General features: G+C 34.5%; 1 protein-coding gene across 1 annotated transcript in view; it reads right to left on the bottom strand.

Moving 5' to 3' along the window:
* The window catches only part of LOC124363654 (spondin-1), a 161,449-nt gene extending 137,166 nt beyond the window's left edge, over positions 1 to 24,283 (bottom strand). The window contains exon 1 of the mRNA XM_046818915.1: positions 24,126 to 24,283. The gene's annotated coding sequence lies outside the window, so the exon portion shown is untranslated. The remainder of the gene's footprint in view (positions 1 to 24,125) is intronic.
* Positions 24,284 to 25,430: the final 1,147 nt, after the last annotated feature.

Genomic DNA, 25,430 nt, shown 5'->3' with positions numbered 1-25,430 from the left:
TTTTTTCAGTGTGTCAAGCTAAAAAAATTAACGATCTGAGAAAAAATTATCATTTTGTATTTTTAACCCTTTTGATACCCACCCATGTCGACCACACCAAAACCAGTGCGGCTGATAGTCGATTTCTTTCTTAGAGGAAATTTCTGTATTGACTGAAATAAAAATCAGATTTTGTGCTTCTATGATGTAAATTAACTCTCGAATACTAAAATCTGGGGCCTGATGATAAGTATTTTCAAAGTAGGTGACTAAATAATAGAAACGATATACTTACCGAAATTATCAAAATTTATGTTTCTAGGTGAATAGTGGCTTCGAGATTGGGTGCATCTTTATTGATACAGAAAATACTTTTCCATAAACAGGAAGCCGAGTTCACACGTTTTGAAAATGAAAGTGAATAAACAGTACGAACAAACCTTTGGCACTGACACCTTCCACTCATAATGACATAAACGACAATCTAACCAAAACTAACAGCAAATAATACCACAGCGAGTGATGTGGCTTGTTTAACACTAGATTACCATAACACATACGTATATTGTGGAAACAGTAAACCTGTCTGTATTGCTAACAATATCGGCTTCAAAGTCCTAACATGAATGGCGCAGTTACAGTAGTATCGCTCTCTCGCCAGTTGCGTTTTCTAAAGAAAGTAGATTCAACGCGTTTGCTTCATTATTTATTTAAATACAGTCGACTCACGATAACTCTTCGAATATTGAACGTATGGTTCGATTTATGAATAATACGATTAAAAGATCTGAGTGAAGATGTGCTTACAAAGGTCACAAACGAATTAAGGACAACTGACTTGCTCGATAAAATTATTTATGTATGTTTCTAAAAGCTATGCATGTTCCAAGTTATATATAACAGATTGAAAGAGATTGCTCAGAATAAAATTTGGTTCACGAAGGTCACAAAATAATTCAATATTACCTGATTAATTCATGTAAAATTCGAATCTGAAATTAATGCTGTATTTTTCTACTTATGAATTATTGCATCTATTATTGAAAGAGATTGCTCAGACGTCTAGACTAACAGACGTCCCAAACTATTTCAAGATTACCAACAGTAAAATTCTAGTTACAGCCGTACTACAACGTTAACTTATTCAACTTATGTTTTATAGAAAATTAATGTGGAAAAATTGTTTTTTTATTGTTCACAGCGTACCGCAATGGATGCTAAACTCAGCAGCAGTCATTTTGTTTCTTTACCCTCCACACTTCCTTGATGAATTGACATTTATCAAGTAAAGTTTTTACTTCTCTTCTATCTATCACCTATTCCACTTGCAGAATATATAAACAAACCAAACAGCAGGGAAGCTAACAAAAAAGTACGATAGAAAAACAAGACTAGGTCGCGCGAAGCTGCAAGTACAACCCCAGATCTCACTCGTAGACAGATTGTGACTTATTTCTTATCTACAGTAGTTTAGTTTTTCGAGTTTAGTTATCGAGGTTAATGTTTCAAGATATTTTTGCATAGCTATTGTTCTTTAAGTTAAAGACATTATTTTGTTTCTTTGCTCTGCAAAAATGAATATCCGTGAAATCGTTTTATTTTACTTTGACGTATCACGGTTTTCACGACATTAGAAAAATTATTCCACAATTATTTGCCGGCAATATTTAATTATTTAATAATATTATAGTATTGATGTACTATTTTTAGGAGAATTGGGGTTGGAACATGAGTTTTTCAAAATATATCACACCGTATAAAGAACTGGTGATTTAATCAAATTATAAAATACAGTAAAATAGTTGTTTCCGGTTATATACGTAAGTTTTGATAAAAAAATGTGTACGTTGTACATACAACGTTGTGCAAATACTTATTGTTTATAAAACTTTTATGGATTTGATTCCGATTCTTGGAATTGCTAAGGTGTGTTGTAACTTTTACCGTACGAGGGTTAATTTTAATGTGGATTCATGGAAAGGGTTTATAAATCATAGTTATAACATAATAAATCAAAATATTAAATGTTATCATAATTACTAACGGTCTGATAAATTTGTATTATTAAAATATAACTTATTTAACTATTAAAAATCACCATTAAAATTAGTTGTGTAGTTAAGGGTGTTTCACGATAGTCAAAGTGAGAAATTTGCTCCATTTTGATGCGAAGCGCAATTATTTATCTTTGATTATCAAAAAAATTTTTCAGTAACATTTTCACAACCAGAGCGCAATTTTTATACTTTTATTTTACAGAACAAATGTTATTGGAGTAAATGAAATTTAAAATCATAAAAGTTGCATAACAGGCATTTTGCAGCTACTTTAGGTGTTTTTTAACTTCAAATTATTTACTGAATTTTTTAAATGTTATTAGAAGCTGATCTGTAAAGGATATTAGGTTTCTACAATGCTAAAAGTCACTCAGTTCACTAGATAGTCAAAAATTTGAAAATTGTGTTTTGTAAGAATCCGTAACTTCAATAGTATGACTTAAATCGTGCAAAATTAGTTAAAATTCGGAAACAAGAGTGATTTGACGATCGAAATGAATATTGAATAACATGAAAAGCACAACTCTAATAAATATGATTATTGTGACGGAGAGTCATATTAATGTAGATTAATTCAAATTTTTATATATTTTAATATGGTTAGTTCTAAGTAATAAAAAAATGTCAGGAGCGATTAGTTTTATATTTGAAACAACGACAGTAAATCTTGAGAAACTGAACAGCTGCCACAATAACACGCTCGCTATCTTCGGCTCCTCTCACCCTCTCGCACCCCCCCCCCCCCCCACAACACCAATCTACCAACCATAACATCGACATCCGCCAGAGGTCCGTAAAACTCTCGAGAAAACATTGTCTTAGAGCAAACCTATAAACAGTATCTTTTTGTCAGCCCCAACGCAGCAACGGGCAGCCTCTTTCCAAAACTCGATTCAAATTATGGGCTGCTTATGGGAAACCCAGAAATTTACTAACCAGATTGCTGTTATTTCGAAATGAATATTTTGAAATGAAATAGGTTCTATACAAATCAATACACCAAACTTTAAATCTGCATAAGTTTGACTACGTTAGAGTTTTCCTCCATAAGAACAATGTTAAACTTTAAATATATTTGAATATCTTAATTCTGGTTTTAGAATTATTATGAATTTCTAATTTTAATTATGTGATTAACACGTATTAAAACGGTTCTTTTATTAAAAATTGTTTATCTATGAAGTAAAAAGGTGATTTTTTTGTAATAAAATATATAAACAATTATAACAAATATAAAAAGCTATAAAAATTAAGTAATAAAAATATTTAAAAAAGTAAAAAGTATTTGAATGAGCATTATATGATAAGTACGGAATCTAAAAGTATTTTAGCTACTTTATAGTTTTATAGAAAATTCAGAAAAAAATCCAACTTACTCCTATGTTTTTTATAATACTTAAAATTATAGACTTTAACAGAAAATCTAATAAGTCGTTTAGGAGTGTATGAAAAATATTTTTAAAATAAGACATCTCCCATAATTCTACACCTAAAAATACTCGTAAAGCGTGAAGTATAAAATTTTTCTTAATTAGCTAAAATCAGGATGGCCAACGAGTACAATTAGCTTTTAAGCACTTAAACCATCCACTGTCTATTTTACATTGATCAAAGAACATTTTGATATCCACATTATCATACTCCAGAGGAGACGTATAACAGCGTCTAAATGCCGGTGGATAGCAAAGTGTGTAGGAGTTGTACAATAAAAACTCAGAACAACAATTTCCTTGCTGCAGATAGAGTCCTATCTGGGTCATACCTGTCGTTACCGTTTAGGAGCACAACATGTCATTTGTACTGCAACTGTTGGCAACAGACTTTGCTTTCGTTCTGGGCCAGTGTTATACAAAAGACAGGGCAAACAATGTATAACCCCCTTACATTGTACGTCATGACAGTTGTATAACTAGGTCCTCGCCACTATGTGGTCTAATCATACGTCATACACGATAGTTAATTTTTAATTGTTGTAAAACTAGTTTTTAACCCCTTTATTTACATCTATTTTCTAAATAGACTAACTAAACAAGGACTAACTATTTTTTAACCTGATGAAGAGGATAGATCTCAATCCTCGAAACGTTGTGTTATGCATTTTGTTATATACAACGATGGAAAATGTCAGAAATCCTATTATCCTTTCAAAGCTTCCATCGTCAGTTTGAACAAACATCAAACAAATAATGTTCCAAATGTTTTCGAAAAACTCTACTATAAACAATAGCCAGTCAGTTGGAAGATATACTATATATAACCTTTTGAAAACCTGGCATGTAAGTTTCGGCCGCCATCTTGGTACTAATTTCTAACTGTACATTTGAACATATCTGTTTTTAAAGTTTATTTTATTAGTTCAAGGTGTTTTGATAGTCTAGGTTTTACATACTGATAGTCGCTGACACAAACAGTACCACTTTTTCGTGATTACATTTCATAACAGGTTCCCAGCATTGGTGTCGTAAAAAAGTTTGGTATTGTTAAAATTACTTCTGGTACTTATTAAGTAAATGACAACATCTATAATATAACAAACAAAGATTTTATATTTAGTAGTTATCGTAGTGGTCACAATTATTTAGTAATTTTCATACCTGAAATGAACAATAACAGACATCTAGTTGACAGTAATATCAAAATCGTCGTATGTGTTAATACTATTGTACACAAATTTTCACTATAATAATAGTGAAAATTTAAAACAACAAATTATTATTATAATTAATGGTCAAATAATGGTATAGGTAATGGTAAATAATGGTATTCATTAATGGGTAATGGTAATTGTGGTAATGGTGTTGGTAATGGTGGTGGTAATGGTGATGGTTTATAATTGGTATGGTTAATTAATGATTATTGGATAGTTAATGGTTTTATTATTATTATATGAAGAATTATACAGTGTTAAAATATTGTAAAAATTATAAAAACTAGATTTCCTCAATATTTTACGTAGATTAGAAGCTTGAGACTCGCCTCGCGTACAACAGTACTGCCTCTGATTCTGACGTGAAAACATCTAAGTGTTATTCATAATTCATAACATACTTTGATCTAGGACGTAAAGGGTAGTTGGACTAGATTTGAGTGTCGGGCGGTGGCTGTTACGTTTCAACCCCCCCCCCCCTTTATACCACCGTATCAAACACTTTTGCCAACTTTATGAAAAATTAATGATCCGTCTCAATATATGGTGCAATAAACATATTACGTCATTAAACCTTACTACAAACAAATATACGTACGTTTAATTGCATTCGTATGCCTTTTAGACAACATGTACTAAATCAAACAGACAGTAGTGACCATATCCCACGTCATTGCGGAAACGGCTAGTGGTCAACAGCGATATGGCAACACTGCTGTAAATGTAATCGGACTACTTTAGTGCGGGCTGCTTTAGTAGCAGCATCTGTGACATATATCAAACAATTGGGGTTTGTATAACTTGACATACTAATTGTCATCTTTTACTGGCCCGTAACAATTAGAAAACAAAACATACAAATTATTGTGTCTAGTTTTGATATTTCCTTAGCTTACAGGTTTAAAAAACTAAAACCATAATTTAATATATTTACAAATAATTACATTTCATTACTTTAAACGCATTTAAGAGAAAATTTGTTAATAGTACCAAATTATCATTATTTATCATTCACCACTACAAGGCAATTTTGGAATTAAATGTTCCAATAGTTAATAATGTTGAAGTTTGTATATGTTTGGTTGAGTCACATCAACGTAAATCTTTTAGAAACGTATATGATATAAATCATAGCTGCCAAAACCGCTGGTCTAGTCGCATCAGACCCACGCAGTCTGCCATCAATTGTCGGTAGTACCGTAATTTTTTACAGATCTGTCTCTGACTGATCCGACAGATGTAAACATCGTTATATTCTCCTCTACAAATAACAGCAAATAATCTTGTGTTACTTATTATAAACTCTGAATTGATAAAGACTTAAGCCATAATTTACTACAATATGGTTATGTAAAGGACGTATCTGCCAATGACTTACTATGGTAAATTTAGTTTGAAATGGATTAAATATTCAGGTAAAAGCAAAAAATGAATTTTATAATAGTTTATTTAACTGTTAGAGCCTTTTAAGAAATAAAATATGAAAATTAAAATACACACTTAACTCTTTACTAGACAATAAATAAGTGGTTATGTCCTACTTATCCTTAAACATTTCAGGATAATAGACCTATGTAAAGAGATCATTGGTAACTGTAATTACTGGGGGTACACAGTCAGTATAGTATATCTAAATGGATACATGCTACTTAAAGGGCTAATTATTAACTGTGCTAGCTGGATACACAGTCAGGATGGTATATCTAAATGGATACGTGCTACTTAAAGGGCTAATTATTAACTGTGCTAGCTGAATACACAGTCAGTATAGTATATCTAAATGGATACATGCTACTTAAAGGGCTAATTATTAACTGTGCTAGCTGAATACACAGTCAGTATGATATATCTAAATGGATACATGCTACGTAAAGGGCTAATTATTAACTGTGCTAGCTGGATACACAGTCTGGATGATATATCTAAATGGATACGTGCTACGCAAAGGGCTAATTATTAACTGTGCTAGCTGAATACACAGTCAGTATAGTATATCTAAATGGATACGTGCTACGTAAAGGGCTAATTATTAACTGTGCTAGCTGGATACACAGTCAGGATGGTATATCTAAATGGGTACGTTCTACGTATAGGGCTAATTATTAACTGTGCTAGCTGGATACACAGTCAGGATGGTATATCTAAATGGGTACGTTCTACGTATAGGGCTAATTATTAACTGTGCTAGCTGGATACACAGTCAGGATGGTATATCTAAATGGGTACGTTCTACGTATAGGGCTAATTATTAACTGTGCTAGCTGGATACACAGTCAGGATGGTATATCTAAATGGGTACGTTCTACGTATAGGGCTAATTATTAACTGTGCTAGCTGAATACACAGTCAGGATGGTATATCTAAATGGGTACGTTCTACGTATAGGGCTAATTATTAACTGTGCTAGCTGGATACACAGTCAGGATGATATATCTAAATGGGTACGTTCTACGTATAGGGCTAATTATTAACTGTGCTAGCTGGATACACAGTCAGGATGGTATATCTGAATGGGTACGTTCTACGTATAGGGCTAATTATTAACTGTGCTAGCTGGATACACAGTCAGGATGGTATATCTTAATGGGTACGTTCTACGTAAAGGGCTAATTATTAACTGTGCTAGCTGGATACACAGTCAGGACGGTATATCTGAATGGGTACGTTCTACGTAAAGGGCTAATTATTAACTGTGCTAGTTGGATACACAGTCAGGATGGTATATCTAAATGGGTACGTTCTACGCAAAGGGCTAATTATTAACTGTGCTAGCTGGATACACAGTCAGGATGGTATATCTAAATGGGTACGTGCTACGCAAAGGGCTAATTATTAACTGTGCTAGCTGGATACACAGTCAGGATGGTATATTTAAATGGGTACGTGCTACGTAAAGGGCTAATTATTAACTGTGCTAGCTGGATACACAGTCAGGATGGTATATCTAAATGGGTACGTTCTACGCAAAGGGCTAATTATTAACTGTGCTAGCTGAATACACAGTCAGTATAGTATATCTAAATGGATACGTGCTACGTAAAGGGCTAATTATTAACTGTGCTAGCTGGATACACAGTGTGGACGATTTATCTAAATGGATACGTTCTACGTAAAGGGCTAATTTATTAACTGTGCTAGCTGAATACACAGTCAGGATGATATATCTAAATGGATAAGTGCTACGCAAAGGGCTAATTATTAACTGTGCTAGCTGGATACACAGTCAGGATGATATATCTAAATAGATACGTGCTACGTAAAGGGCTAATTATTAACTGTGCTAGCTGGATACACAGTCTGGATGATATATCTAAATAGATACGTGCTACGTAAAGGGCTAATTATTAACTGTGCTAGCTGGATACACAGTCAGGATGATATATCTAAATAGATACGTGCTACGTAAAGGGCTAATTATTAACTGTGCTAGCTGGATACACAGTCAGGATGGATATATCTAAATGGATACGTGCTACGTAAAGGGCTAATTATTAACTGTGCTAGCTGGATTACACAGTCAGGATGGTATATCTTAATGGGTACGTGCTACGTAAAGGGCTAATTATTAACTGTGCTAGTTGGATACACAGTCAGGATGATATATCTAAATGGATACGTGCTACGCAAAGGGCTAATTATTAACTGTGCTAGCTGAATACACGGTCAGGATGATATATCTAAATGGATACGTGCTACGTAAAGGGCTAATTATTAACTGGTGCTAGCTGAATACACAGTCAGGATGATATATCTATATGGATACGTGCTACGTAAAGGGCTAATTATTAACTGTGCTAGCTGGATACACAGTCAGGATGATATATCTAAATGGATACGTGCTACGTAAAGGGCTAATTATTAACTGTGCTAGCTGAATACCACGGTCAGGATGATATATCTAAATGGATACGTTGCTACGCAAAGGGCTATTTATTAACTGTGGCTAGTTGGATACACAGTCTAGATGATATATTTAAATGGATACGTGCTACGTAAAGGGCTAATTATTAAACTGTGCTAGCTGGATACACAGTCTGGATGATATATCTAAATGGATACGTGCTACGTAAAGGGCTAATTATTAACTGTGCTAGCTGAATACACAGTCAGTATAGTATATCTAAATGGATACGTGCTACGTAAAGGGCTAATTATTAACTGTGCTAGCTGGATACACAGTCTGGATGATATATCTAAATGGATACGTGCTACGCAAAGGGCTAATTATTAACTGTGCTATAGCTGAATACACAGTCAGTATAGTATATCTAAATGGATACGTGCTACGTTAAAGGGCTAATTATTAACTGTGCTAGCTGGATACACAGTGTGGACGATATTATCTAAATGGATACGTTCTACGTAAAGGGCTAATTTATTAACTGTGCTAGCTGAATACACAGTCTGGATGATATATCTAAATGGATACGTGCTACGTAAAAGGGCTAATTATTAACTGTGCTAGCTGGATACACAGTCTGGATGATATTATCTAAATGGATACGTGCTACGTAAAGGGCTAATTATTAACTGTGCTAGCTGAATACACAGTCAGGATATAGTATATCTAAATGGATACGTGCTACGTAAAGGGCTAATTATTAACTGTGCTAGCTGGATACACAGTCTGGATGATATATCTAAATGGATACGTGCTACGTAAAGGGCTAATTATTAACTGTGCTAGCTGGATACACAGTCTGGATGATATATCTAAATGGATACGTGCTACGCAAAGGGCTAATTATTAACTGTGCTAGCTGAATACACAGTCAGTATAGTATATCTAAATGGATACGTGCTACGTAAAGGGCTAATTATTAACTGTGCTAGCTGGATACACAGTGTGGACGATATATCTAAATGGATACGTTCTACGTAAAGGGCTAATTATTAACTGTGCTAGCTGAATTACACAGTCAGGATGATATATCTAAAATGGATAAGTGCTACGCAAAGGGCTAATTATTAACTGTGGCTAGCTGGATACACAGTCAGGATGATATATCTAAATAGATACGTGCTACGTAAAGGGCTAATTATTAACTGTGCTAGCTGGATACACAGTCTGGATGATATATCTAAATAGGATACGTGCTACGTAAAAGGGCTAATTATTAACTGTGCTAGCTGGATACACAGTCAGGATGATATATCTAAATAGATACGTGCTACCGTAAAAGGGCTAATTATTAACTGTGCTAGCTGGATACACAGGTCTGGATGATATATCTTAAATGGAAAACGTTGGGGTGGGGGGGGGGGGGGGTGGGGGGGGGGGGGGGTGGGGGGGGGGGGGGGTGGGGGGGGGGGGGGGTGGGGGGGGGGGGGGGTGGGGGGGGGGGGGGGTCAAGCGACATAGTGTAGTTGAAAGAACTACAAGCAATACGACAAACTCTTTTGTACTAAAAGCGCACTGATAAAATGGATGGACAGCACTACTAAAACAAGAAAACTAGAATAGCCTACTATGAATAGACTGGCTAATAGGAAAGTCCTAACTGCGACCCAAAGATAAGAGATTTCTAATCGTTACTGTTATCAGGTTTTCCCCGTTTATCAATATATTTAGGACCAAATCTGTAACCCTTGAGGATAAACTAATGTCATAATTCACTTCTGTACAACTGACAAAGCATAATGTAGTAGTTAGCTGCAGTATTCGTTTTGGTTGCAGTTTTGCTTTACTGGGGTTATGGCTACTAATAAAATGTAACCAAGTAAAATCTTTGAACAGCGCGCCATTTTGTTACTGGATCCAATCTTTTTGAGTGCGGTTTGCGGCATTAAACTCTGCTAGATAAGCCCTTTACAATGATGTCCATATTGACCTATGCTCCTATTTAAGATTTCCTTCTGACTCCTTGCGGGGACGTCCCCATGATATTACAGAAAACTGATAGTTCCTTCAAAAAAGTAGATTTTTAGGTGTAGTATTGATGTACCAAATCTTGTTTCTTTATCTGTTATCGTTCAGAAAATATTATACCCGTGCAGGACTTTATGTACACCCTGTATAAATAAGCTATTCAGGTGAATTTAAGTCCTAAATCATATACAACTCATTAAATTGTAAGTAAACGATCGCAGATTTTCCTGTACACAAAGGATCAGTTGTGTGTTTACTAATGCAAGGTTAATTCTCCCTAAGTAATTGTAAAGCCCTAGACATCAGTGGCCGCAGCATACATTAAGGGCTGCTTAATTTCGCTGTTAACCCGCCCTTGATTGCTCTTAGCTCGAGTTGCACCCCTCACCCTCATCTCTTCATCATGGTTTAAAGGGCCTTTCAAAGCTTTTCCAAATATTGAAATAAAAAGTTCTCTTTGTTAATCATACCTTAGTTTTTGACTACATTTAACGAACTGGTACCCTCTTTTAATTGCAGTTGATTTTTAAAACTGCGATTAGTTTAGACATTAAATAATATTAATTCAAAGAGAGGCCTTCATTTTTTATCCTTGTTCATCTCGTCCTCAGGCAATTGGCCTGTACAAGGATCTTATAAAACAGAGTAAACTGATATAAAGAGCATCGAAGCATACGGCAGAACGTAACGAAAGAGTTCGTATTAAAATACTCAGAAGCCTCATTATTTATATTAGAAATATCGGTTAATGAGGCGTGTACTTCTAAGAGAAACGCGTTTTAGTAATTAAACGTTACAATTTATAAACCACAGAACTTTTACTTACAGACGAACATCTTTACATACGCAACTATAACATTACAAAATTTATTAGGTAATGGAATAAAAAAATGTTGATGGTGTAAAGGTTTGTTTGAGGCATGTAAAGGCATAACTGCTGAAAAGATAATATTAATGATTGTTTATTTAATAATACAATTTTAAAACGACAATCAAGTTGTGCAAGGGTACTGGGACATGTGCTGACACACGTTCTACTATATGTAATAAAGTAGTTCTAAATAGAACTGTAAATAATAATGGGTGGTCCAATAAAATCGGACCCTTTTTAAACAGCTGTTTCTCCAGTGTTATTATGTTTAGAGTCTTGTTTGTTGCAACGATTAAACACAGCTGATGCCATTTCAATAATCATGGAGTAGTGGACAGTTCAATATCGTGCTTTTGTTGTCGAAGCTTTCTTTAAAAATAATGAGTCTATGACAGCTACGCAACGGTTATTTCGTTACAAATAACATGTTCCTCGTCAGGGAGCCGTTCCTTACAGGAATACTGTTAAAAGGTGGGTGAACAGTTTAAGAAAAGGAAAACCACCTTGTAGGCCCTAGGGTCTGTACATACTCCAGACAACGTTGAAAATGTGCGTGTGTCTGTTCTGCAAATCCCTAATCGATCAACCCGGAAGCAATTTACCGGATTAGGAATTCCAAAGACAATTTTACAATGAATTTTAAATCGTAATTTGAATTTTGATCCCTACAAATTAGCAGATATACAAAAACACAATCCTGGTGATACTAAATCACGTGTATTTTTTTAGCAAAAGACTATTACTCCTCGTTAATCATGGAAACTTTTTTCAGTATTTAGTAGTGTCTGATGAAGATCATTTTGAGGTTTATGGTAATGTAAACACGTTGTCGTTACCGTTTAAGATAGAATTCTAGGCAAAATCCATCAATGACCTCTGCATATTGAAAAGTGACTGTACTCGTATGGTGTGTTTGCACGTTTTGGTGTTATTGGGCCTTATTATTTAGACAATCAAAGCGGTGAAATAATTACTATGAGTAAAGAACGGTACATGGAAGTAATTCAGAACAAGTGAAATCGCGTTGCGTGACGGTACATGTTCTATCTATGGGATCTCCCTCATCCGGACTAACAACCGAGAAAAAATTCAATAACCTCAAGCATTAGGGAATCCAAAGGGGATGTTCTCCTAGCTTGATTACAGCGCAATCTATAGTAATTCTGGTGGTAGTTAGTTTGATGCAGTTTATCGGACAATGGTATAAAACCATCCCATGAGGATGTCGTCAAGAAAACATCCACGACCTCGAAACTTAGCGAAGCTTGTTACGCTGTGGGGTACCGTACGTCTACCTTGAGTAGAGGTTCTGTGGTGATTTAAACACTGCAAATATTTATTGATTATTAGTATGATCAGTACTTTAGACTGGCTCAATTGACGCTAATGGTATCATCTATTTGTTGTGGACGATCATCTCATACGGTAATAACTTTGGCACACTTGACTCGTCTATGTAAGGACATTACCAGGAGAGTTTTCTTTAAGGTATCTACGCGTGTATTTTTAGATGGAACATGATGACAATGCAGTTGTATGTACTTTGCGTGATTAGGTAGTTTATCAAGCCGTCGCTCGTGTTGGATGAAAGGAGGGGGGTAATTCGAAAAGAATAACTTTCTTATAGATCGGCCATGTGATCTGCGCGCGACGCCTGATGAACAGGAAGAGGAGAGGGTCGCCTTTTCCACGAAAATTGGGCTTTTTCCTTAGAACCCAGCCATTCGGTATTTTCCGAGACCCGTGGCCCAATGTTTTGTGGAAGACTAGTACATCCTCGACCGAGCGCACAGAACGCTTAGCCTATATGTAGGCACCAGCCTCAACTTCATCACTACTATCCTATATTCTTTAAAATTCGTTAAGGCAATTTCGAGGAATGTAAGCGGGATGGGGAAGATTTGACGGTTGGTGCGCCTTTTCATTATACTCCTGCAAGAGTCACGCTGTTAGATTAGACGATGGAAAATTTAAGTCAAGCTATCATGAATTTGCAACTCATGTGTTAACAGTAGCAAAAGCAGTTGCATGATCTCACACGCTAAATCGTTATCTAGTGTAATGGACTTGGCAGCTTCCCAATTAGAGATGGCAACATTTGAATATCTATCCAAGGTGAAAATTTCAGATCATATTCTAGAGGCTTATACTTTTGTCTTGTATAATTATTTTTCAAATAATGTACCTCCTAGGCCCCCAAAGTGTGGTAAATTTTTGATTTCACGTTAAAAAGTACGAGTAAACTCAGAACTTGTTACCAAGAAACTGTCTCGAACTCACTCTCTAACTTCAGGGCTATCCACTATAGACTCTCTCAGATTCGTTTTGGAATATTCCAACGATTATAGCTAATCTCATAATTTCTTGATATACCGCTATAATAAAGATTATCTATGACGAAACCTCAGTTTATATACTTTAAATTAATGAAGCAGATGGTAAAAAAAGTTAAATCTTCTTAATTAGCTTCGTCTTTTCTGTACTGAGCTTCAATACAAATCGCTCGCAACTTACTCAATCACAATAATTAAATATATAATTTTTAAAATACTAATTATCTTGAGTACGTATTATTTACTTAAGGTGTTATTAAGCCGAAAGAGGATATCTCTGGTATAACCTGACTTGTTGGAGTGGACAGCTTGATTGTTATTTGATTGAAACACTGACGCCACTGTTCAATTAAGGTAAATTAACTTAGAATCTCCACTTCAGTTAATTGAACTCAGTCTCTCTAAGCGAATATATTCGTAGTTGCTAACAATACAACCAATACCCCCACGACCTTTGGGAATTTAATTGGCTTTGCACAAACTTAAGTTGATAAGCGCCATATTTTTATACACACTGTACAGTGTAAAGAATATTTTTCCAAATTCAACGTTCAAACGATAATAAATAATAATAAAAAATTGAATATTTATTTTACTCTGTTAACATAAATTCGATACAAAGCTTCGATTCGATACCATGCTATGGTAATAACATTAAACTACAGTTATATGTGCACACATAACATTAATCGTAAATACAATATATAAATCTAACTAGGTTGTTTAAAACTAAAGGATTTAAATAATTAAAACACCGGAAAGTCGTGAAATCTATGAAAAAACGATAAAGTTTAGAGCAACAAAATTACTTTCCTTCGTAAAAGTAGGAAATCGATTATCGAAAACTGTTCAATTCCAGGACTTTGTTACCAAAGCCTCCGTAGCTAATTGAAAATTAATTCTTTCAAATCTTCACTGTAACATTCGAAGTACTTATATTTAACCAATGGCTAATTTGAATTTTATAAACGAGTTAGAACCAAACGCCATATTTACAAAAACTCTAATGATATTTAAATTTAGAGTAGTTTATTATTGGATTAACAACTATAATAATTATTAATAAATACATATTGTTACACATAAATTCCAACACAAGTTCCGTATATTTATTTAAGTTTTAGTGATTGGTGATTAGTGATTGTAATCCATTTATTTAAAGCAAGCTCTGTCCCTGTTAGAAGACTCGGATTTTCAGCATTTCAATCACATTTTTGGTGTGATATATTGTTCTTCTCGTGGGATAACACCACACTAATATTTTTCCAATACAAACCTTAAATATCCTACCTTTAAGAGCAAACCCTAGTGAAGCTACCTTGATTTTAGTACATAGGAGCAATGTTAACCCTAAAACACTTTTTTATTCTTATGTTTGGTCGTAAAGTAATGATAAATGTCTCAATTTAAAGTAATAATGATAAATACGTATTCAAACTATTTGTTTTTTTTGTTTTTTTTTTTGAAGGTTATTTTTGGCGATGGAAGGATTGTCAAGGAAACAGGATTTTTCCGGACATTTGTCATCGTTCAGTGAAACAAGAAATCAGTAACACTACGTTTCTGTCGTAGGTTAGTAGACGAATGCGGACGTATTGTGACCTGTATTCTGTAGTTCAGTTTTAATGATTAGTGTTGTGTATAGATTTTTACTAAGTGCATGTTTTTAGAGTTACTGAAGTTGACAAACAACATGGTGGTTGTGATTCCTGACTTAGGCGTGCCACAACGCTTTGGTACGATAAGTTTATTTTAACCTAGTTTGTAATTATGTATTATGTTAGTTATCTACCTGAAGAAGAGATCAGATTGCATATCTCGAAACGTAGTGTTACTGATTTCTTATTTCACTGAACGATGGCAAATATTTGTTTTGTTTGTTTCTTGTGCAATTATTTCGTTTTGAATATTTAAACAATGGTATAAAAGCACGTCTGAGAGTGTTTTCTGAATAAAAAAATAAAAATGTAAAAAAACAAATAAAATGGATGCATATTAGTAATAATATCTCAAGAACGAAGCATATTCCATTATTGTTTGATTGCAATTAATTGTTCTTAAAGTGTTAAAATCAAGTTGGCCGCCAATACAGTAGGGTTTTAAAAGACAGGAAACAGTACATATATAAAAATAAACATGGCATTAAACTTAAGAGCGATAATAATTACACAATTTAGTATTATAATAACGTGGGCGTTTTAAATTAAGTAGTTCCGACTGATCTGGACAATAACAAAGTGATCGAGAAGATGGAAGCGGTGCAGTAGTTAATGGTCTCAAGAGCTTTCGCCCATTACATGACAGAAAGACACTTATAAGCTGGCGACACGTCAACAAAAACTGTTTTCTTTACATTGGTGACCTAGAGTGAACTAGACGACAGTTTGAGCAAATGATGGTCTGAAAGGGTTTTGGTCCATTATGAGAACGTCGACTGTTATACTATGGCATCTCGTTAATAAAAACTATTTGTGTTAGTAATCTAGACAAAAGATTGTAGGTTTAATGAGTCATAGAAATGATTGTTTAAGGAGTTTTCCTTATAACGTCCAAATGAGACACTCATACACTGTTTAAAAAAAAAACTGTTCTCTTTACGTTAGTGATCTACATTATAAGACAAAAAATATTACAGAGGATACAATAATTTAAGGTCCTACGGGATTTTAATTAATTACGTGTAAGAGCAACTCATTGCCAAACATATCTACAAAAAATGTTCTCTATACCTTACGAATCTACATAACAGATCGAAACAAATAGGGGAGGCACAGTAATAGAATATACTACGGGGTTTTTAGTAAACTACGTGCAAGAGAAAGTCTTATACATTGGCAACCTGACCGCAAATTATGTTCTCTTTACGTTACTAATCTACATAACAGATCGAGACAAATAGAGGAGGCACAGTAATTGAAGATATACTACGGGGTTTTAGTTAACTACGTGCAAGAGAAAGTCTTATACATTGGTAACCTGACCGCAAAATATGTTCTCTTTACGTTACTAATCTACATAACAGATCGAAACAAATAGGAAAGGCACAGTAATTGAATATACTACGGGGCTTTAGTTAACTACGTGCAAGAGAAAGTCTTATACATTGGCAACCTGACCGCAAAATATGTTCTCTTTACGTTACTAATCTACATAACAGATCGAAACAAATAGGGGAGGCACAGTAATTGAATGTACTACTTGGCTTTAGTTAACTACGTGCAAGAGAAAGTCTTATACATTGGCAACCTGACCGCAAAATATGTTCTCTTTACGTTACTAATCTACATAACAGATAAAACAAATAGGGGAGGTACAGTAATTGAATATACTACGGGGTTTTTAGTAAACTACGTGCAAGAGAAAGTCTTATACATTGGCAACCTGACCGCAAAATATGTTCTCTTTAGGTTACTAATCTACATAACAGATCGAGACAAATAGAGGAGGCACAGTAATTGAAGATACTACGGGGTTTTTAGTTAACTACGTGCAAGAGAAAGTCTTATACATTGGTAACCTGACCGCAAAATATGTTCTCTTTACGTTACTAATCTACATAACAGATCGAAACAAATAGGAAAGGCACAGTAATTGAATATACTACTTGGCTTTAGTTAACTACGTGCAAGAGAAAGTCTTATACATTGGCAACCTGACCGCAAAATATGTTCTCTTTACGTTACTAATCTACATAACAGATCGAGACAAATAGGGGAGGCACAGTAATTGAAGATACTACGGGGCTTTAGTTAACTACGTGCAAGAGAAAGTCTTATACATTGGCAACCTGACCGCAAAATATGTTCTCTTTACGTTACTAATCTACATAACAGATCGAGACAAATAGGGGAGGCACAGTAATTGAAGATACTACGGGGCTTTAGTTAACTACGTGCAAGAGAAAGTCTTATACATTGGCAACCTGACCGCAAAATATGTTCTCTTTACGTTACTAATCTACATAACAGATCGAAACAAATAGGGGTGGCACAGTAATTGAAGATACTACGGGGCTTTAGTTAACTACGTGCAAGAGAAAGTCTTATACATTGGCAACCTGACCGCAAAATATGTTCTCTTTACGTTACTAATCTACATAACAGATCGAAACAAATAGGGAAGGCACAGTAATTGAAGATACTACGGGGCTTTAGTTAACTACGTGCAAGAGAAAGTCTTATACATTGGCAACCTGACCGCAAAATATGTTCTCTTTACGTTACTAATCTACATAACAGATCGAAACAAATAGGGGAGGCACAGTAATTGAATATACTACGGGGCTTTAGTTAACTACGTGCAAGAGAAAGTCTTATACATTGGCAACCTGACCGCAAAATATGTTCTCTTTACGTTACTAATCTACATAACAGATCGAAACAAATAGGGGAGGCCACAGTAATTGAAGATACTACGGGGCTTTAGTTAACTACGTGCAAGAGAAAGTCTTATACATTGGCAACCTGACCGCAAAATATGTTCTCTTTACGTTACTAATCTACATAACAGATCGAGACAAATAGGGGTGGCACAGTAATTGAAGATACTACGGGGCTTTAGTTAACTACGTGCAAGAGAAAGTCTTATACATTGGCAACCTGACCGCAAAATATGTTCTCTTTACGTTACTAATCTACATAACAGATCGAAACAAATAGGGGAGGCACAGTAATTGAAGATACTACTGGGCTTTAGTTAACTACGTGCAAGAGAAAGTCTTATACATTGGCAACCTGACCGCAAAATATGTTCTCTTTACGTTACTAATCTACATAACAGATCGAAACAAATAGGGGAGGCACAGTAATTGAATATACTACGGGGGTTTAGTTAACTACGTGCAAGAGAAAGTCTTATACATTGGTAACCTGACTGCAAAATATGTTCCCTTTACGTTACTAATCTACATAACAGATCGAAACAAATAGGGGAGGCACAGTAATTGAATATACTACGGGGTTTTAGTTAACTACGTGCAAGAGAAAGTCTTATACATTGGTAACCTGACCGCAAAATATGTTCCCTTTACGTTACTAATCTACATAACAGATCGAAACAAATAGGGGAGGCACAGTACCATTTGGAAATAATTCCGGCTTAATAGTTTGCATGTGTTCAACTTAGCCGCGGTTACCTTCGGCTGTCTTCGTACTACCTCGGCCATCGTCGGTGAGGTATAGCAGTCGACGTAAAAATCTAACATTTCCAGAATAATTCATGATGCAAAGCTAGAGGCCATTTCTGGGTCATATAACACCGCTCATTCATTTCTACGCTCAGATCCTAAACCCACAGCACTAGTTCCTTTTCAGAGTACCCAATATATGCCGCAACTACCAACTCCTATTGGTCAGATGGGACAATACCCAGGGGCACAAGAGGGACGGTTTGCTGTTTCACCTGATGGATCCAGTAACTGTCCATACACCTCAAACTCAGCAGGGTCAAGTGATACAACATCACATGATAAAACTTATTGTAATATGTAGGAAGTACTGTATGCATAATTTGTGTGTTATTTTTGAAACTATGCTTTCTTACAGATAAAATACATTACATTTTTGAAACAAATAGCCTATTCCTTATTAAAAAAGCCCTGACCAGCGATACATTGTTAAATAATAATTTATTGCTGAAAACACATTTGATGTTATGTTTTCTAACCGAAGAAGAAAAAAAAATTAATGAGTAAATTGTGGTTTCAGAAAATATAAAAATTTACAAAACATTATTTGCATATATTTAATAAAAACGACTTTATTGTAAGTTTATCCATATTTTTGTATTTAATAAAGACTTAGTTAATAACTTACCTTAAACAAACCGCAAGCCTTTCTTCAGGTGAAACTGGTCTTGTTTGTACTGGTCTAAAATATGTGTCTTGTTTTTCAATGAAAGGCCTAAGCATGTTCAATAGCTCATAAAACTTTTCGGGGGACATTCTAAAATATTGGAAAAATGTACGTTTGTCCTTTAATAAATCGGGGAAAAGGTGGTGAAATTCCCCGTATTTTTTTCCTTTTCTCATTTATAGGATGAACCCACATTCTTTTTGGCTCTTCTCCTCCTATGATTGAAGAAAACAAAATAAAAACAGATCTTCATCTTCAGAGCTGCTCATCGTGTAAATTATTAAACAAAACGACACAACATAACCATACGACTGCACACTAATTATTGATAGCACTGCAGCTGTGGTGAGGGAAGGAGTTCGGCGCGCCCAGCGCGCCCAGTATGTGCGACGGTCAGCGGAATTTTCCAAAAGGCGGCGCGGTTCGGCGCGGCGCGGCGCGTCTGCAGTGTGCGCCATGCTTAATTGAATATACTACGGGGTTTTAGTTAACTACGTGCAAGAGAAAGTCTTATTCATTGGCAACCTGTCCACAAAAGATGGTATTTTTACATTACTAAGCCGCATAACAGATCGAGACAAATAGGGAGGCACAGTAATTAAAGGTGTTACAAAGTTCTTGCTCATTACTTGCATGAGACATACTCGTACACTGGTAACACCGTCAACTCCATCATCTTGAGATAGAACAAGATTTGTTTTTTATTTATAATAATGCAATATGAACATTTTTCTCTTATTTTTATAAAGTCTCTAAATCACAATTCAAGAATTCATAATTTGTATTTGGCCTCGGCTTGTTATATTATTTTTGTACTCATTAATGAATTAAAATTTATTTATATTTTCAGTAGTTTCACTCTTATATATAGCTTATTATATTTGAACAGATGTACGAACTACACATCTATTATAATACCACAAAATTACCTTTAAAAGAATGTTATCCTGAACATTTTCCTTCTGAGTACAATATTAATTTTAATGAGATAATCCGTATCCCGTTTTCTCATTTAATTCTGTTCATTTGTTATTTACAATCTCATTTCGATTCCGTTTAACATTTGGGCAAACTAATCCCTAATCTCTATAATCCGGGATTTTCTATAATCCAGACTATAACGCGGGAAATTAAGAATAGAATAATGAATCAATAAACCAAGGTGCAAATTTAGGTGTTGCATTTTTACTTAAACTTTTACTGAAAACCTTCTCTGAAATAGTAGGACATAAATATACTTCCGGTATGTCCAAATAATACATTATTTACCTCTTAATAACTTACCAAGAAGATATTTTCGGAGAGTGGTGAATATGGAACGGTACCTTTCTACAGTACGATACGATGTTATACCACTGTACTAATAGGTTCAAATGAATAATCAAGGTTAAATTAATCATAGTTATTAGCTGAATCAATCGGTTTAATTTTATGCGGAGGTTAAGATATTAGTGCAATATCTGAAACGATGTAAATTATGTAAGTTTATCTAAATCCTTAATTAGTTTGTACTATAATTTGTATGGCATTTGTTCAAATTGGTAAATAAAAACATTCCTTGAGGCGTACATTTCCCAGAAAATGTCTATTAAATCTTCCAACACAGTTTCCCCACAATACTCATAATATGTCTCTCTATACATAAATGTGTAACATATGCTTGTGTGGAGAGATTTACATGATCTTCCAGGGTGTGAAATTTGATTCCTAGCCTACAGAAAACTAACAACTTTTCTCAAAAAATCGAATCGTGGTAATTCAAATTCGCTTGCATATAATTTTCAATCCTTGTTTTATGATACCCTTTTAAAAATAGAAATAACTGAACTGATCATAAATTTGTTAGCATTCACGCAATACATTTTGATCACTCTCGTTTAGTGAATTTGGCCCTATTCACTTTCTACCTACTTAGGTAGTTGTAGAAAGGCCGAACATTAAAAAATGTAGGAATAAAGGTTAGCTGAACATTATTTAAATTTAAATAATATTGTATTGCAACACATGTACAATACACAGCGCTTTAAGAATGCAGTATATTATAAATAATTTACTAAAAGTTTCCATCCCTATCTAAGATTAATACATTGATAGACGTTTCAGAATTTAAACACATGCGTATGCTAATATCCGATACAAGACAAATTATTAATTTTCGTTCAATTAAAAGTTAAAAAATACGTAAAATTTAAGACGCCAATCAGTATTTTGTTTAATTTCCCTGCGGTTCTCCTCGGTATATAATAAAACGTATTTTCATAAGCAGACTTTTAGAGAAAGCTTAAATTTGTATTTCTTGGTTTTTGAAGTTATCAGAGTCTGTTAATAATTAATATTACATAAAATTGAGATTTAAAATGTCAAAAACAATAGTTGCCACAGTCTCGTGAGAATAAATGCCAGATAAGAACTATCTCACACTTGAAGAAGAGGGTGGATTTAAATCCTCGAAAACGTTATCTTATACATTTTGTAACATATAACGATGATGAATGTCCGAAATCCAATTATCCTTTCAAACCGTCGTCAATAACAAACTTTAAACAAAGAAATACCATGGTTTTAAACATATAATATCTTACTATCTAATAAGAGCATATTGTTATCGATAATACAGAATAGTTTCAAAGTTCTAAAGGTAGAAAAAAAATCTGCTTTTCTGAATATCACTACTGTTGGCGGGGAAGGAGAACAGACCTGTCATGCACGAACGTGTGAGGTGTTATTGTAGGTAAGCCTGTCCTGTCTGCCGAGTTTCCTCACGAGTAACTCGATAAATTAGCAACTTGAGCATCAGCATTAGACATGATTTTCCTATTGTGGTAACCCCCCCCCCCTTCAGGCACACATCCTTCGTGTCTGAAGTACACTCCAACTGTCAGATTTTCAAAATTAAAATATTTAATTTTGGGTCGGTTGAATTAAATTTGCTTTGTGTGGATAAATTTGTAAATAAATCAATGACGAAAACTATCTTTAAAGTACGTAACACATTGGTTCCCGAAATTTACATTTTTTTCATTTTTACATCTATTCACTAAATCCGATCACTGTTGTTACGTTAAAAAGTTTGGGCATACGAATCTGTTTTTTGTGTGTTTATAGCTTTTCGCCGATATTTAACATTTAGGGTAAATATTGTGAAAAGCAAAATAAAAGCTTCAGTGAAGTACCATCACCGCCATCACTGCAGAGAAACTATTTACATTTATTGAACTACACAATTAGTTTATTTATGTAGGCATAAATACGACTGTATGTATTTAGACTATTACTAAAATATTTGTATACACATTTATAGTTTTTACGTCACCTTAGTACTTTAAATTGTAAATGCGCAAATAAATTGAGGTCAGGTCGAAATTGTTCACCTGGAGGGGTAGATTGTCTATCAAATAATGCTAACTCCCAAAGAGCTGGTACATTCTGAACAAAACATTGAATGCAAACGAAGTCCGTAATGCGTATAAGTCGATTTTTTCAGAACTGGCTTAAAGCCCTATGTAAAATATTGTTATGGGAATGAAATTGATATTGAAAGTGAACCTTTGTCGTATAACTTTAAAAATAATAATAGTACTCAAAATTATATTCCTTATTTTTTTCCCTGAAACGAATTGGTGGAAGGTAAATTAGTGATTTATCATCCTCTACTGACTAAAATAATGGGCACTTTTTTATGGATAGTCTGAAGATCTAGTCCAGAACAATTTTCACGTTACTACTCCAAGTTAGGCTAATATGATCATTTGATCGTGTGCAAAATCACCATGCCCAAGCCGCAATTCGAACCCAGGACCTTGGGATAATAAGCCGATATGCTCACCATTGTGCTGTCTGGGACGGCGAAGCTCTAGTGCCAATCAAATGTTATATGGATTTTTAAACGCGTACGTTCTATGGTATTCTATTAAATCAGCTCATTTAATTTACCTGCGGTTTTTTTTTCTTTAATTAACTTTTATAGTTTTAAAATTATGTTTATTTGTTATGTACATTTGTGTTCAGTACTAACTCGTTTTAATTATATGTGTAGTAGACTATTAATGTAATGAAATTTCTCAAGTAACCTCTAATTTTTTCAGCAGTTTCCAGTTGTAGTCTTTTTGTCCAGGTGTGACATTAATAATTCCTGCATCATTTGTCATTTGTCCCGCATGTCTGTCATTTAGTTTGGGAACCAATTATTTTACCGAGTGTTTAGCTCAACATGCACTGTAACTATTTCTTAATTAAGTTATAAATGCCTAAATTATACTTAAAATTAGTAACTAGTAATAAATAGATAGTAAGTTCCGGACTGGTTTTAAAATCTGCAATTCACATTATATTTTGAATGTTTTAGGGCATTAAAAGAGCCCAAAAGAGACTTTTTGATATAAAAGTTATACGTATTCTATATATGCTTATGACTTAATATATAAATTTATAAAAAATATATTTTACTCTCGACGAATTAATTTTTGTGTAGGAAAAATAATGTACATAGAATTTTATAAAACCGAAAATCACAATACCTGAATGTCCCGTTAAGACGATTTGTGCTCAGAGCGGGAAACTCGACTGTCTCGGAACCAAACGAAAAGAACGCACTTCTCCCTACAAGGGTAGCTTACGACTGACGACCATAGGGTCCGACAGGCGACACCAGCGCCGGACTTGGTGGGGTGGCGCGGCGGGGAACTGCACACAAGAATTAATATTGTTCAGTTCTAGATACTGGCTAATTTACTGGCCACATGCGCCGAAGGTCAATTTGTTTAATTGTTGTAAACAGGATACCACGTCATGTTCAATTGGACCAGTTTACATTTTTGTGGGGAGCCTCAACAAAATGGGTGCGAGTGTATTCTTGGTGGTGCAATTTTATATTCTTTCAAGGTTAACCCTGCTTTTCAGTTGCGATACTTTCGTATTTTGTGTATCTGATAATTATATTATACGAAACAAATGCGTAATGTAAACAAGTTATAGGTGAGTTAACTATTATTACTGATCAATGAAGGCGGGGATTACTAGTAGAACGTCCCTACTGCGAAGTAAGCGACACTACAGATCATCTGGGATTGTTAAGTCGAAGATTAAGGTTTACACTAAAAATGAGTAAAATTTGTATACCTACTGAATATCTATCTCTTTATAACTAAATGTTACACTGGACGAGGGCTGTATAAAACGGTGCATTTGGAGGAGGGGGAGGTTCAAGTGTCATAACCCATAAAATACATTTTTGAGTAATAATTGTCCACATGTTTTTTTCCAGATAATCAAACCCTCCAGCCAGTAGCGTATATAGACATTTATTTCAGAGGGGGCTGTCACACTGACTGGTTTAGGAGGTATGAAATACCCTCCAAAAACCGGAAGGGCTTGAGAATCTTTCCCCGAAAAAATTGATGATGTTTAAGACTTCATAAATGTGTTCTAGCTTAAATCAAAATACTGAGTGCAATTTGACTCAAACTTTTCAGGGGGTCCTGGGGCCCCTGAGTCCCCCTTATATACGTCCTTGCCTACAAAATCAGTTGAAAAAATTCTCGGCGACAGACAGATTTTTGACAAAACACAAGCAATTTTCCAAAAATTTATAAGATAACAGTGCATGTCACTTAAACATATTTTTGTGTAAATGTAAATTTAATCATTTAAGTATGAAATAGAATAGATTACACAGAATAAGTTACTAGTAGAACAAATCTCCACTGCGAAGTAAACGACATTACAGATCATCTGGGATTGTTAAATCATAACGTCGAAAATTAAGGTACAGAGCATTATGGTCTAAACTAAAAATGAGTAAAAATTGTATACCTACTGATATA

The sequence above is a fragment of the Homalodisca vitripennis genome, chromosome 5 (genome assembly GCF_021130785.1).
Source record: "Homalodisca vitripennis isolate AUS2020 chromosome 5, UT_GWSS_2.1, whole genome shotgun sequence".
NCBI lineage: Eukaryota > Metazoa > Arthropoda > Insecta > Hemiptera > Cicadellidae > Homalodisca > Homalodisca vitripennis.
Note: the sequence above shows the minus strand (reverse complement) of the source record. Positions and strands in the feature narration are given on the sequence as shown.